Consider the following 17,075-nt stretch of genomic DNA (forward strand, 5'->3'; position numbering starts at 1 on the left):
AAAGCCACTTCTCTCCAGAAAAAACATCAGGGACCGACTGAAATTCTGCAAAAGGTACAGGGAGTGGACTGCTGAGGACTGGGGCAAAGTCATTTTCTCTGATGAGTCCCCTTTTCGATTGTTTGGGACATCTGGAAAACAGCTTATTCGGAGAAGAAGAGGTGAGCGCTACCACCAGTCTTGTCTCATGCCAACTGTAAAGCATCCTGAAACCATTCATGTGTGGGTTTGCTTCTCAGCCAAGGGAATCGGCTCACTCACAGTCTTGCCTAAAAACACAGCCATGAATAAAGAATGCTACCAGAATGTCCTCCAAGAGCAACTTCTCCCAACCGTCCAAGAGCAGTTTGGCGCCCATAAATGCCTTTTCCAGCATGATGGAGCACCTTGCCATAAAGCAAAGGTGATAACAAAATGGCTCATGGAACAAAACATAGAGATTTTGGGTCCATGGCCTGGAAACTCCCCAGATCTTAATCCCATTGAGAACTTGTGGTCAATCATCAAGAGACGGGTGGACAAACAAAAACCAACAAATTCTGGCAAAATGCAAGCATTGATTATGCAAGAATGGACTGCTCTCAGTCAGGATTTGGTCCAAAAGTTGATTGAGAGCATGCCAGGGAGAATTACAGAGGTCTTGAAGAAGAAGGGGCAACACTGCAAATATTGACTTGCTGCATTAACTCATTCTAACTGTCAATATAACCTATTGGTACTCATAATATGATTGCAATTATATTTCTGTATGTGATATAAACATCAGACAAACACTAATAAAAACCAGAGGCCAGCAGATCATGTGAAAATATAATTTTGGTGTCATTCTCAAAACTTTTGTCCATGACTGTAGTCTCACACATAAAATGCATGTGCCTGCTGTACTCCTATTTCTGTTGTCCCAAGCCACAATACTACATCTACCTGGTAGGCAGCATCAAGCCTATCTGGAGCCATGGCAATCCATCACTAAGGCAATACTATGGCTTCCAGAAATGTGTTGTGCATAGCTGTAGCTGCAAGATCAAGACCCTACTATAACATGTGACATCAGTATCCAGGTGTTACGCACCTGTCCCCGGTATTCCCGGGTTCAACTTCCCTTTCAAGTGCTCTACATCTGGTGTTTCAAGTTGCCTTGCCTGCCTTGATGACATCATCTCCCTAGGCCTATTTAAGGCCCACCAAGACAAACATCTGTTTTTTTAGGATTAAGACTGTAGTGTCCTAAGTTTGGTGTGCTCCACCATTAGGGCTTCAACTTGCATATCCTCTTTGATCCTACATACCTTTCAGCTCAGCTGTTCAAGAATTTACACATGCCATATCCAGGACTATCTTCCACCTGCAAGACCTCAAAGACTATTTTGGTCTTTATTCATACCCTTCACTCAGCTGTGCTATACATCTGTCTTCCTGTAATCTCCAGTGTGCCAAGTCCTCGCTCCCCACATGTCTTCTTGCCTGCTGCACCAATGCAGGTGGATCCACCTCACCAGCTGAGACCAACAAAGTGACTTTTACAAGGATTAGGGACTTATTCAGAAATTGCTTGTTTTATTATCAGCCATAATGGTGAATTTCCTGATTATTTAATGTATTGACCCACCTACAACCTGCAATGTGGACACTATTTTTGGCACTATGATCTCAGTATTCTATCTTGTGGAATTTAATGGAGAAAAATGGAGGATACGTTACATGCTGCACAACAGAATAGTCAGTGCCATTCAGTAGCAATCTCTAGCAAATGTCTATTTACGTGTTGTCAAGCTTCTTTATTAGCTAAATATATACAGTACAGACCAAAAGTTTGGACACACCTTCTCCTTTTAAGATTTTTCTGTATTTTCATGACTATGAAAATTGTACATTCACACTGAAGGCATCAAAACTATGAATTAACACATGTGGAATTATATACTTAACAAAAAAGTGTGAAACAACTGAAAATATGTCTTATATTCTAGGTTCTTCAAAGTAGCCACCTTTTGCTTTGATGACTGCTTTGCACACTCTTGGCATTCTCTTGATGAGCTTCAAGAGGTAGTCATCGGAAATTGTCTTCCAACAATCTTGAAGGAGTTCCCAGAGATGCTTAGCACTTGTTGGCCCTTTTGCCTTCACTCTGCGGTCCAGCTCACCCCAAACCATCTCGATTGGGTTCAGGTCTGGTGACTGTGAAGGCCAGGTCATCTGGCGTAGCACCCCATCACTCTCCTTCTTGGTCAAATAGCCCTTGCACAGTCTGGAGGTGTGTTTGGGGTCATTGTCCTGTTGAAAAATAAATGATGGTCCAACTAAATGCAAACCGGATGGAATAGCATGCTGCTGCAAGATGCTGTGGTAGCCATGCTGGTTCAGTATGCCTTCAATTTTGAATAAATCCCCAACAGTGTCACCAGCAAAGCACCCCCACACCATCACACCTCCTTCACCATGTTTCACAGTGGGAACCAGGCATGTAGAGTCCATCCGTTCACCTTTTCTGCGTCGCACAAAGACACGGTGGTTGGAACCAAAGATCTCAAATTTGGACTCATCAGACCAAAGCACAGATTTCCACTGGTCTAATGTCCATTCCTTGTGTTTTTTAGCCCAAACAAGTCTCTTCTGCTTGTTGCCTGTCCTTAGCAGTGGTTTCCTAGCAACTATTTTACCATGAAGGCCTGCTGCACAAAGTATCCTCTTAACAGTTGTTGTAGAGATGTGTCTGCTGCTAGAACTCTGTGTGGCATTGACCTGGTCTCTGATCTGAGCTGCTGTTAACCTGCGATTTCTGAGGCTGGTGACTCGGATAAACTTATCCTCAGAAGCAGAGGTGACTCTTGGTCTTCCTTTCCTGGGGCGGTCCTCATGTGAGCCAGTTTCTTTGTAGCGCTTGATGGTTTTTGCAACTGCACTTGGGGACACTTTCAAAGTTTGCCCAATTTTTCGGACTGACTGACCTTCATTTCTTAAAGTTATGATGGCCACTCGTTTTTCTTTACTTAGCTGCTTTTTTCTTGCTATAATACAAATTCTAACAGTCTATTCAGTAGAACTATCAGCTGTGTATCCACCTGACTTCTGCACAACACAACTGATGGTCCCAACCCCATTTATAAGGCAAGAAATCCCACTTATTAAACCTGACAGGGCACACCTGTGAAGTGAAAACCATTTCCGGTGACTACCTCTTGAAGCTCATCAAGAGAATGCCAAGAGTGTACAAAGCAGTCATCAAAGCAAAAGGTGGTTACTTTGAAGAACCTAGAATATAAGACATATTTTCAGTTGTTTCACACTTTTTTGTTAAGTATATAATTCCACATGTGTTAATTCATAGTTTTGATGCCTTCAGTGTGAATGTACAATTTTCATAGTCATGAAAATAGAGAAAAATCATTAAATGAGGTGTGTCCAAACTTTTGGTCTGCACTGTATGTAAAAACATGTTTAGTTTGAAATTCTGCATTCCTGTCCAGAATCCTTTCAACCCTTGGCCAGCTGCCATTTTACTGGAGATCATCATCCAGGCATGTACTTGGCTAAGTGTCCAAAAGCTATGGCTATGATCTATAAAAATTGGAAGATGATGGCATTTACCGGGTTTAACATCATTGCTCTTACCGGATTCAAGGTCTACAGAAACTACATTATGACATTCTGAAACATTTTGATCTATATGTAATGGAATCAATCTGCACTAAAGTTTCAGTTCTGCAGTCCTTTCTTTCCATTTGAACTAGAACTGAATACTTATTTTGACAATGCTTGATTCCAGTAACAATCTATGGCTCAAGATATGCTGAAATATATCAGACTCCTCTTCAATACCACAAACATCTCATCTGATTAAATTATCCAGTAGTTTTATCATGGGTTCCACCCCTTTTGATTTCGGCGTGATCGAATGCTATGCCCAAGTCGCCGCGGCTGCATGTCAAGCAAACGGTCAATCCCTGCATGTGTTGAGGTGAACAGACGCGAGACATGCAGCCGCGGTGACTTGAACAAAGCATTTGAGCACGCCGAAGCTACTCGGTTAGTGTGCTCGGATAACACCTTATCCGAGCACGTTCGCGCATCACTACTTACTTCCCTTCTAGACTTCTATAAGGAGTGACTTCATTTCAGGAATGTCATAACTTCCCCTTCACGCGTTTGCTTAAAGAAACGTAAGCTTGAGATGGTTTGTTTTTATGTTTTCTGTATGGTTTTCTGTTGCCAATCCATGTGTACCATCCGCGTGTATGTGTGTACCATCCGCATGTACGTATGTACCATCCGTGTGACAACCATATGCCGCTCTTGTGACACGTACAGGAAAAAAAATGAATTCAAGAAATTTTTGGTTTTTATGTGTTAAAGATGTGTAAAGATAATAGATAGATAACACAGGTCTACCCCCCAAAAAAATTTCAGGTTCCAAGGTTTTTTGAACGAATTTAGGGTATTTTGTTGGTGCTGAATTAAAAAATCCCATTACTTTTGATAAATTGCTTGTAGTTTTTTAGATAATTCATCCATGAAAATAATGCATTCCCCCAATGCGACTTGTGTGTGATAACAAATGCAATAGGTTTGGTCTTTTAGTCTGTCTTTTGACTCTTTAACAGTGTCTTAGGTAATGAAATATCCAATATAATTATTTTGTATTTCAATTTGTAGGATTGCAATGCTATAAAAGCGACTTTTTGAAGCCAGAATTCTGCTATAATTAAGTATTCTTAATCAGCACCATAAACTTAATGTAAAACAGTTCAGACATTGTAGGCACCAAAATCACTGTATACCAGTGTAATAGATAGATATCCATCAGATATATAATTTGTGCCTTGCATGTGTAGCTTATTGGACATGCATTAACCTAATAGATAAATAAATAAATTTAAAAAATGACATAGGATCCCCTACATTTTTGGTAACCAAAGGTAAAGCAGACAGCTGAGCGCTGACATTATCAGGCTCTGAAGGTCCATGATGGACCCTTCCCAGCCTAAAAATGCCAGTCTGCTGCTGCCCTAGAGATGCTCCAATTCTGGCGCTTCGCCTTGGCTCTTCCCGATGCCCTGGTGTGTTGGCAGTCGGGGTAATGGTGCTTGGGGTTGATGTCAGCTGTGAAGTGTCCAAAAACACATCTAACATCAAGTCCTGGTGCTAGTAATGGAGAAGAGTCTATCAGACATGCCCATTTTACTGACCCAGTAATAAAAATGAAACACACACAAAAAATTACTTTATTGAAATAAACACTCCCCCCACACTTTCCCTAGTTCACCACTTTATTAAAAAAGAAAATAAATCCCATGCAGGTCCGATGTAGTCCAGCAAATTCGGTGTAGTCCAGCGAATCCACCATACAAAGTCTATGTAGGCTCGTTCTGACGCTCCATAGGCTTTGCAAACAACCACTTCCGGGTCAGCAGTGCTGCACGAGAACCGGCGATTCTGAAAAGAGGTGACCTTTGTAAAGTTTCCGCTCTTCAGACTTTCCAGGTCATTCTGCGCTGTGCGTGACCCAGATACTGTGCAGAGCGCTAGCGTTACTGACGTCACCGCTCATCAGAGTCTCCGGGTCTTGTGCAGCGCTGCATGACCCATAAGTGGTTGATTACAAAGCCTGTGGAGCATCAGAATGAGGCTCCATGGGCTTTGTACAGCAGATACACTGGACTACGTCGGATTCGGCCAACTACGTTGGATTTTTTATTTTTTTTTATTTTTAATAAAGTGTTGAACTAGGAAAAGTGTGGGGAAGTAATTAATTCAATAAAGTATTTTTTTGGGTGTATGTTTCTTTTTTATTACTGGATTAGTAATGGGGGTGCCTGATTTACCCCTCTCCATTGCAAACACAAGGGCTTGATGTCAGCTGTGTTTTTGGACATTTTACAGTTGACATCAACCCCAAGCAGCATTACCCTGATTGCCAATGCACCAGGGTATCGGGAAGAGCCAAGGCCAAGTGCCAGAATTGGAGCACCTAATGTGATGCTCTACGTCTGGGGTGGCTTTGGGCTGGTATTTTTAGGCTGGGAAAGGCCCTATAACCATGGACCTTTCCAGCCTGATAATATCAGCTGTCAGCTCTCTGCTTTACCTTTTGCTGGTTACCAAAAATAAGGGGGAACCCACGTAATTTTTTTAATTCATTTATTTATTTATTAGGTTAATACATGTACAATAATCTACACATGCAGGCAGAGGCATACATAGTAATCATGGGGCCCCATAGCAGAAGTTTAAATTGCCCCCCCTCCAAAAAAAGAATAATAATATTCTTAGAGGTCACAGAAGAGCATATCTCACAACTTTGCAGTCCTTACAAAATAATTTTCCTCCTACTGAAGCCTCAGATAAAGTATGATACCAACAAACGTGCCCCACAAGCACAGTATAATACCCCCACAGTGAATTACTCCACAGTACCCTTCACACACAGTATGATGAACCTACTGTACCCCTCCTCAACTCCCCTGGCAATGTATGGTGGCCCCAACAGTTACCCCCACACAGCCCTCCATGCTGTATAATGGGCCTACATACAGTATAATGGCCCACACCTCACCACACTGTATAATGGCCCCCACTAGCCCTCCAAACAGTATAAGAGCACCAACACAGCCCTCCACACATTATGATGGGCCCCACACAAATCTTAACATTGTATAATTTCTTGCATACAGTATAATGGCCCCCACATAGCCTTTCATGAAGTATAAAGGCTCCCACATAGCCCTCCAAATATTATAATGGCCCCCACATAGCTCTCCAAATATTATAATGGCCTCCACATAGCCCTCCAAATATTATAATAGCCCCCACATTGCCCTCCATATAGTGTAATGGGTCCTATAGTCCTCCATATAATATACTGTGCCCCATAATCCTCCATATAGTATACTGCACACTATAGTCCTCCATACAGTATAATGCACTCCTCATAGTCCTCCATATAGTATAATACACTCCCCATAGTCCTCCATACAGTATAATACACCCCATAGTCCTCCATATAGTATAATGCACTCCCCATAGTGCTTCATATAATATTATACCCTCCCCATAGTCCTCTATACAGTATAATGCACAGTTCATAGTCCTCCATACAGTATAGTGCACCCCATAGTCCTCCATGTAGTATAATGCACTCCTCATAGTCCTCAATATAGTATAATGCACTCCCCATAGTCCTTTATATAGTATGATGCACTTCCCATAGTCCTCCATACAGTATAACGCACTCTCCATATAGCATAATGCACTCCATAGTCCTCCATACAGTATTATGGCCCTCACAATGTACTCACTGAAAAAAAATACAATACTCACCTCTCCTCCTCATTGCCCCACTGTTCCAGTCTCTGCAGTGAGTGTTTTTAAGCACCGCACATCTCAGGGCAGCCGGCATCATGTAGAGACGTCATCACGCCCGCTGTACTGAGCCCTCAGACGTCAAGGGAGAAGGATGGGAGGGGGTGCGTCAGGTAACACTTCCTCTCTCATCATTCCTTTCAACTATATTGACATCTGGGATAACGATACAGTGGAACGTGCGATCATAGGCGGGGGGCGTGGTGATGGCGCTGGCATCGGGCTTCCTCCAGCTCACGGGCCCATAGCGGCCACGTGGCCTGCCGCCATTGGCAGTACACCACTGCATGCAAGGCACTAATTATATATCTGACGGATATCTATCTGTATCTAACTATCTATTATCTTTTCACATTTGTAACACATAAAAAACAATAATTTCTTAAATGCATTTTATTCTGGTATGTGTCAGACGAATTGCACACGGATGTCATATGTGTGTTGTACATATTTACACGGACCCACTGATTTGTATTGGCCCTATTCATCCGTGCTGCCGGAAAAAAATGGACATGCCTCCAAGTGGTTCACATGGACACGCCATCCATGTGAAAATAAGGACATATGAAGATCACGATAGTATTTAATAGGTATGTCTGAATACGTGTCTCTGGTACGTGTAAAAACAGATGCTACACATAAGGAGACACACAAATGTTAATGAGTCTTATTCCTTACTACCCTTTGAGTCATTAACTGGTCCAGCAAAACAATGTGAATCTCCTCTTTATGCTGTCACTCAGAGTGTTAGTCTCCAAAGACTATTATTACTCATGTTTTAGATCATTTGAAGATGATAGCTCTTCCAGAGATATCTTCCAGATGTGAACTAGACATCAAGTCAAAAATTTATAATTAACTACTTTACTCCCCAAGTCTGTTTGCACCTTCATGACCAGGCAAAAGTTTATAATTCTGACCAGTGTCACTTTATAGGTAATAACTCTGGAACGCTTCAACGCATCCCACTGATTCTGAGTTTTTTTCATGACATATTGTACTTTGTGATAGTGGTAAAATTTCTTCGATATGACTTGCATTTATTTGTGAAAAAAATGGAAATTTGGTGAAAATGTTGCAATTTTCAAACTTTTAATTTGTATGCCCTTAAATCAGAGAGTTATGTCACACAAATTAGTTAATAAATAACATTTCCCACATGTCTACTTTACATTAGCATAATTTTTGAAACATAATTTTTTTGTTGGGAAGTTATAAGGGTTAAAAGTTGACCAGCAATCTCTCATTTTTCCAACAACATTTGGAAAACCATTTTTTTACGGATCACATTACATTTGAACTGACTTTGAGGGGTCTATATGACAGAAAATACTCAGAAGTGACACCATTCTAAAAACTGCACCACTCAAGGTGCTCAAAATCACATTCATTAAGGTTATTAACCCTTCAGGTGCTTCACAGGAATTTTTGGAATGTGGAAAATGAATGAACATTTAACTTTTTTCACAAAAATTTTACTTTAGACCAACATTTTTTATTTTTGCAAGGGTAACAGGAAAAAATGGATCTTAAAATTTGTTGTGCTATTTCTCCTGAGCATGCCGATACCCTATATGTGGGAGAATAAACACTGTTTGGCCGCACGTCAAAGCTCGGAAGGGAAGAAGCTCCATTTGACCCCAACAAGTTTCACCACAAGGGCTTCCTCAGCCCCCTGAGGAAGCCCTCGTGGTGAAACTTGTTGGGGTGGCTATGTGGTGAATGTTTTAACAAGCACTAATGGTGCTAGTGAGCATGAGCAATAGTGATTCAGCTGAGTTTAGTTATAAATCATGATATAAGCTGCAATCATGATGAATATATGAATATGCAGTATCCGAATCAGTTTCCTTTAGGTGTAGATCCTTGTGATCAAATATAAGATAGAAGAAGCACTGACACATTGGTGTGTTTTTAAATCTTTATCACAGATTTTTTCATTTTAAAAAGTATAAAATAAAAGTCATGTTTTAACGCATCCCTAAAACTGGGTTTAGTTGCCCTTTTGGGTAATATGGTAATTGCTATATATTATCCCTATAGGGGTGTGAACACCTCTTGTTTTTTTTTAAACAGTGGAAACCGCCCAAGAGTGACACTATTTTGGAAACTAGACCCCTCAGGGAACTTATCTAGATGTGTGGTGAGCACCTTGAACCCCCTGGTGCTTCACAGAATTTTACAACTTTGATATGTGAAAATGAAAGAAAAATATTTTTCCCACAAAAATGTTGTTTTCACAAGGATAGCAGGAGACAATGGACCCCAAAATTTGTTGTGCAATTTTTCCTGAGTACACCGATACCCCATATGTGATCAAAAACTACTTTTGAGGCACAATGAAAAGCTCAGAAGGGAAGAAGCGCCATATTGGAGTTCAGATTTTGCTGGAATGGTTTGAGGGGGCCATGTCACATTGGTAGAGCCAGAACAACAGAAAACCCCATATGTGAATGTTGTTTTCACAAGGATAGCAGGAGACAATGGACCCCAAAATTTGTTGTGCAATTTTTCCTGAGTACACCGATACCCCATATGTGATCAAAAACTACTTTTGAGGCACAATGAAAAGCTCAGAAGGGAAGAAGCGCCATATTGGAGTTCAGATTTTGCTGGAATGGTTTGAGGGGGCCATGTCACATTGGTAGAGCCAGAACAACAGAAAACCCCATATGTGACCTCCTTTTTACAAACTATAGCCCCCAATGAATTCACCTAGGGGTGCAGTGATCATATTGACACCACATGTGCCACATAAGAATTTTATACCATTGGGCGGTGAAGAAAGAATAAATTACATTTTTACCACTAAAACGTTTTAGACACAAATTTTAAATTTTTCTAAGGGCTAATAGCAGATTTTTTTTTTTTACAACAAACTGAGGTCCATTTATTCCTGAGTACCCCAATGTCCTACCTGTAATCTTGAAATACTTTTCAGACACAGTGCAAAGGGAAGGAGCACCATATTATTACTTATTTTTACTTTTTTACTAAGTCCCACCATGGGACTTTCACATTTAGCAGTCTGATTTCAGTTATAAAGCATAGCCATGCAGGAGCACTGCTATGCTTTGTAACTCTCAGTTCTGCAGTGACACAAGTTAGTTAGATCATGCACTGCGCATCATCTAACTAACTTGCTAGTCCCTGGTGACCCAGATGTCGTCATGGTGACTTGGGGTCACAATGACAACGATTGGGCCCCCACGATGACGCCATGGGGTGCTGATCGGAGTGCAGAGGGGGCTCCCTCTGCATGCCTGATAAATGCTGCGATCGATAGCATTCGCAGCATTTAGGGGGTTAAAGTGCCAGGTGCGGTGCAGCGATCATGCGCGCACAGTCCCTATGCCAGCAAAATCGCCTGGACGTACTTAACACGTCCAAGGTCGGGAAGCCCTTCCCAACCAGGGCCTACTGAGTACGTCTAAGGTCGGGAAGGGGTTAATATTACTGTTAATTAAAGTGGTTGTTGGGGACTTTTATATTGATGGATTGTTGCACATCTGACTCCCTATTTGAATAAATAGGGGACAGTTGTTCAGTACGCTGCTGCATTCACAATGCAGTTGATGGAGCTTTGTAGTTTTTTTTGCAATTGAGAGCATTTGGATGCCGCTGGCATCAGGGATAGCTGATCTGCATTAGTGCCGAGTGTTGCACCCTACCAATCAGAAATTGATGATCTAACCTAAGGATTGGCCATCATTATAAATGTCACAAAGAATCGAATTAATGTATTCAATAAAGAGAGTGTGGACTCTCTTCGTTCACATGATGTCTATGATTGCCCTGATCAATCTTATTCAAGGATCTAAGATTCCATCAGGCTGAATTTATACGTCCTGTCCAAACGGAGTTTAAAATTCTAATAGAATGCCTGAAAGAAAATCTCGATAAAGGATTCATTTGACCTTTTACTTCCCTTGCTAGAACCAGGATTTTGTTTGTTGCAGAGAATGACCATTCTCTTTGGTCATGTGTGGACTAAAATGTAAAATGTTCCATTTCAACAACCAATGTAATTGATAATTTGGGTGAATATGAGGAATACAGCACAGTCTCTTCCATTTTTGTCATCTTCACCAATCAAAACTAATTGCATTTATTTACTACCTTGAATTTAAATTTCTACCATATTTCAGCTATGGGAGTGGTAACCAAAAGATTTATCCATGAAGGTGCTGTATTGTTACTTTATTTCTATTTTTTTCGTTCACTTTCTCATTCCACTTAGAGGAAATATGTAATCAAAAGATAACTGAATGTTTTAATCAAGTTTTTAATTTAACAATTTTTTTTATACAGTGCTCAGCATAAATGAATACTGTTGAAAAGTAAGATTTTAATCAATATGCAAAAATGAATACACCCCACATCAAAAACAACTACATATAGTATTTTGTTTGACCTCCATGATTTTTAAGCACAGCGAAAAGTCTTCTAGGTATGGAATGAGCAAGTTGGCGACTTATTGCAACATATATCTTTTTATATTCTTCAAGAACGCCCTGTTTTAGAGCCTAGATGCTGGATGAATAGTGATGACATCTTGTCTCTTCATAATTTCTCATTGGTGTTTCAGTTGGGTTCAGATCAGGAGACATACCTGGACACTGAATCACTTTCACTCTGTTCTTCAGAAATGTAACAGTGGCATTAGTCATGTGGTTTAGATCATTGTCATGTTGGAAAAGTGTACATCTACCAAGTGCATGGAGTGATGTAGCATTATCTCTTGCAATATAGAGCAGTGCATCTGTGAATTCATGATACCATTAATGAAATGTAGCTCCCTGACACCATCAGCACTCAAAAAATATGTTCCAAAAACCTTTATCTTGGTCTCATCGCTCCAAAGTATAGAGTCCCATTAGTCTTCATATTTTTCAGAATTGGTCCTGGCAGTTTATAGGCAGCCTTTTTTGTGCATGGGTTTTAGGAGAGGCTTCCTTCGTGGACAGCACCCATGCATGCCAGTCCTCTGCAGTGTACGCCATATTGTGTCACAAGAAACACTCACTCCGGTTTGGCTTTTTACTTCTTTAGCTAACTGCTGTGAACTTGCATATCGAGTGTCTTCAACCATTCTCATCATAAGGCACTCCTGTTTAAGGGTTAACGTCAGTGGTCGGTCTTGACGTCTCTGTGAGATGGTTGCAGTTCCATCTTTGTTAATTTTTTAAAAATTTTGCTACAGTATTCTGACTGATAAGTAAAGCTTTGTTGATCTACTTGTAGCTTTCACTTTTCTTGTGTAAAGAAGTGATTTTATTTTTATTACTCTTTCGGGTGTGCAAAGTTGCAAATCTTATTTGCAATCAATGGCCTACATTTATGTGAGTATTTTGTAGTAAGGTATCCCATAAAAAAATATTGATTCTGAAAGGAAACTAAGGGTTTTCTGACCAATCTGTTCAAGTGTACTCCTTCATGTTGAGCACTATATATTAGAAAATATGCATGGTATTTAAGAAAATCAAAGACATGATCAAAAGTTTATCAGAGATTATCAAAATCTGATTTCACCTCTGTATAACTCCTGGGTATAGAATAAAACAAAATGTTAAAAAATTATCCACATATCTGATACACTGTATTATCACAAGAAGTCTTTCTTCCATGCACCAACCATGGAATGTATAAGACTAATTTTTGTCATGGAGGCAACTAGCATGTATCCTCAGTGCTGCCAATCTCACCGTGCGCTTTTTTCTCACGGTAGGTTCTGCACTAAAACTTGTTTAATCCTGTGCTCATCTGTGTTTCTGCTGCCTGTGTGATCCATTTAGTATTAGGGGAGCGTGCAGGAAATTAACCCTGCTGTGTCCTGCAGAAATTTGGTTCCCTGGCCTATCTCTTGCCAGCAGGTCCTATTTTAAGCAACTCCACCCACCACTCTTTGTTCGAACATGGTTCCTGTTAGCCCATGTGCATGCATCCTTCTGTATTCAACTTCCCGTTAGTGACCCGGCCTGGTTACCCATCCTGCTTGACCTCTCTGCTCCTGACCTCGGTTAAGTTTTCTGATTCTGTGCTGCCTGCCCCGACCTCGGACCATCTGACTTCGCCACTGCCTCGCCCCTCTGTACCATATACCTGTGGCTATGACCCTTTAGTCAACTGCTGCAGTCCGAGGGACTGTCCTGGAGTGGTACCTGGCGACTACCTGCGGCCAAGTTTAACCTCATCACCAGAGGCTTTAGTGAACACCAGGTAGTCGCTTAGTCAGGCCCCTCCAGGATAAGCCTGGCCCATAGTGCAGTAGGTCCACATCCACCAGCATTACAGTTTTGAAATAGGAGCAGGTTCAGTTATTTAAGGCCTTTCTAGTTAAATATTTAATAGTCAACCTGGCGAGTTTTGTGGGATAATAATGGTGCAGTTGACTTAGAATACTAAAATATTCAATATCACAGTAGGATTTAGCTTTTTCAGCTGTGGTCTCTTCATTATCAAGAAAGTGGTCCAAAATGTAAAGAGAATAGATTATTGTCTTGTACAATCGAGGAAATAGATAACAAAGGCATTGAATTTTCCTGGAGATACAGCTGGAAGCAGAGATCGTAAGTTCAAAGTTAAAGGAACATTGTATACACTTTCTAGATGTAGAAGTAAGAGGATGTTATCACCAGATTCCTGAGGAGTCAGATGGTCAAAAACCCTCGAGTGGCTGGAAAAGACTTGCAGCAAGATTTGGTGGCAGCAGGCACTGAGGTTTCATTTCAGGTTGCCATGACTACTGGGAGGAAGCTAAAGATTGGGCAACATTGGACCTTCCAAGAGAACAAGCATACCCAAAAATACATCAAGGCTTCATTTCAGAAAAAGTTCTGGAAAATTCTGTCACAGACACCTAACTTGAACTCCATATAAAATCTTTTATGGGATTCAGGGAATTCTGTTGCAACACACAAACCCAAGAGTATGAGTGAACTGGAGGCCGTTCCCCATGATGATTGGGCTTAGAATCCTTAGGAATGCTGACAGAAGCTGGTGCCTGGCTATTCATCATGGTTGCAGCTGGTCATAACCGTCGAAGGGGTTCTACTAAGTACTTAAGTCACTTGTCATGAAATGGTTGAATAATTTTGAGAATGGAACAGTCAATAAAAGTGGCATTCTGAGTTGAATTTGGAGAAACCACTTGTTATATTAGTTTTGATAGGATATTTAATTTTTATTTGACTGGTTTGTTGCAAACAGCAGAAAGTTTGGAAATTCTGCTAATCAACCAAATTTGCAATGGGTTTGAATAATTTTCATTGCAACTCTATATTGCTGTGTGCATAATCTATAGGAATTAAATACTCGGTTACTTTTTAGTTATCAGTAGCTTGTATAATGATGATCTGCACATTGCTTCCTGAAAATGAAAGATTTAAAATTTGCTAATGCAATGTACACATTTATTTCAGCCAAATCCCATTATTCAGTGATATATTCTGAATTAAACATTGTAGTCAGTGCATTTTTGTTGGTCAGCTAGATTAAAGTTGAAAACACAAGATATGAGCTTTCCGAGAACAGCGTACAATTTGCATATGTGATCAGGGAATATCAAATTGTTTTTTGGCACTGAAGAGCCAATTACAAGCTGTAGTCTTTCAGAAGCACGAAAGGATTAGCCTTCTGATCTGCTTGATTGATCTTCTATCCCTAAAGTAACTAGAGCACAAATTTGTGTAGCACACCAAAAAAAGCAGGTCACATGAAAGGTAAATGTTTGTATAGATGTATAGTAGCTTTTGTCTCCTAAAAAGGGAATATTCATCCAAAACAGGGATACGTTTTGGGGAAAACTCAGAGATAGAAACCTTCAAAAACAACATGGCTTATGCTGACCTATCCTAAAGTGGAAGATCTTGTAGAATTCCTGAGCCCAGAATAGGGCTTAGATATCTTGATTTTTACCAAAATGTTGGTAAGCATGCATAAAGTGGCATCTCAAGACAATAACCAAATTGTACAGAGAATTATAATTCAAGAAAAAAGGCAGTACTCCATCTTCAAGTAAAAGAGTGGACATGTCCTTACTAGGGATGAGCGAACCCGAACTGTAATAATGATGAGGGGTGACATGACCGCTAGTGATCTATGGAGCCTCATTCTCGACATCATCGCCTGTGAGATATGACCGCGAGTGACCCATACAGCCTCAAGAACAAGGCTGCATAGATCACTCGCGGTCATGTCTCACTGACAATGACGTTACTGACGTCATTACCCGTGAGACATGACCGTGAGTGACCAATGCAACCTCCAGAAAGAGGCTGCCTAGGTTACTTGCGGATCTTCTCCACTCATCATTCCGGCTCTCATGCTGTACTCTGCAAGACCCGGTGGAATATAGCACGAGACCCAGAAGTTTCTGCTGCTCCAGTCTATGGAGCCCTGTTCTCATGGTTATGGGGGTTTCTGACATCAACCCCACAATCCCATTACCCCAATTGTCATCGCACCAGGGCAATCAGGAACAGCCTAGGCTAAGCACCAGAATTGGTGCATTTAATGGATGTGTCATTTCTGGGGCAACTGAGGCCTGGTCTTATTAGGCTGGGAAGGGGTCAATATCCATTGACCTTCCGAGCCTCTTAATATCATTCCCAGCTGTCTGCTTTGCCTTAGCTGGTTATTAAAAATAAGAGGCCCCCAATAGCATTTTTTTGGGGTCCTCCCATTTTTAATAACCAGCAAAGGCAAAGCAGACAGCTGGGGGCCATGGATATTGGCCCCTTCCTAGCATAAGATCAGCTCACAGCTGTCTGCTTTTCCTTGGCTGGTTATAAAAAAAATTGTGGGGACCACATGCCTTTTTTATTTATTTATTAACAAGTACAGTAAAATACACATTCAAGGCACTGCTTCCATCCTCCACATGGACCTCCACCTCCTAGTTCAGGATTATTTTGTATTTCTTTTATTAAATGTTATTTTAAATAATTTCCTGATCCACATTTGTTTGCAGGGCAATTGTCCTGCTCTTACACCCATTTTGCTTCCTTTTGCAGTGCAACCTCGTAGCCCTTACTATGACCATTTTACAGCACCAAAAGTTCAGGTCCCATTGACTTATATGGGATTCAGGTCTGGGGTGAAGTTCTGGTACCCAAACCGAACTTTAGACTAAAGTTCGGCCGAACCCAACGAACCCGTACTTCCACGAATCTGCTCATCCATAGTACTTACTCATCTACAGCATTATTGTGGTATAGCTTTAATGTAACAGATGAATGAATACATGTTTACTTTTTGCTTGAAGATGTAGTACTGCCATCTTTTACTTTTATATTATATATTCAGAAGGCAGGGCCACTGCTGCTGGATGCCAGCGGTGGCAGGAGTGGGGAAATACTGTGGGCCCCAGGCTGGGAGGAGGGGTATACCCAGTGGTACGAGGCTGCGGGCCCTGGGCTTCAACAAGATGTCGGTGGTGAGGCATGAGCGGAGTCCCCGCTCTGCCCATTGATTTACCAGTGGTGGACTTCTGGAAAATGGCAGCCGGAGACAGCGAATGCACAGATTTAGATCTCGGCTTGTCATTGAGCTGCTCCTGCACCCCTACCAGTACACTACATTCAAACTATAAGACACCCCCCCACTTTCCTCCCAAATTTGGGGGGAAAAAGTGCATCTTATAGTCCAAATATACAATATTTATTTTTCCATACAAGGTAAAACACTGATAGTAAAAACTGATATATGGACCAAAC

Source organism: Phyllobates terribilis, unplaced genomic scaffold (assembly GCF_046119375.1).
Source record: "Phyllobates terribilis strain yellow unplaced genomic scaffold, ASM4611937v1 Scaffold_1__5_contigs__length_1240528914, whole genome shotgun sequence".
In the NCBI taxonomy this organism is placed as follows: Eukaryota; Metazoa; Chordata; class Amphibia; order Anura; family Dendrobatidae; genus Phyllobates; species Phyllobates terribilis.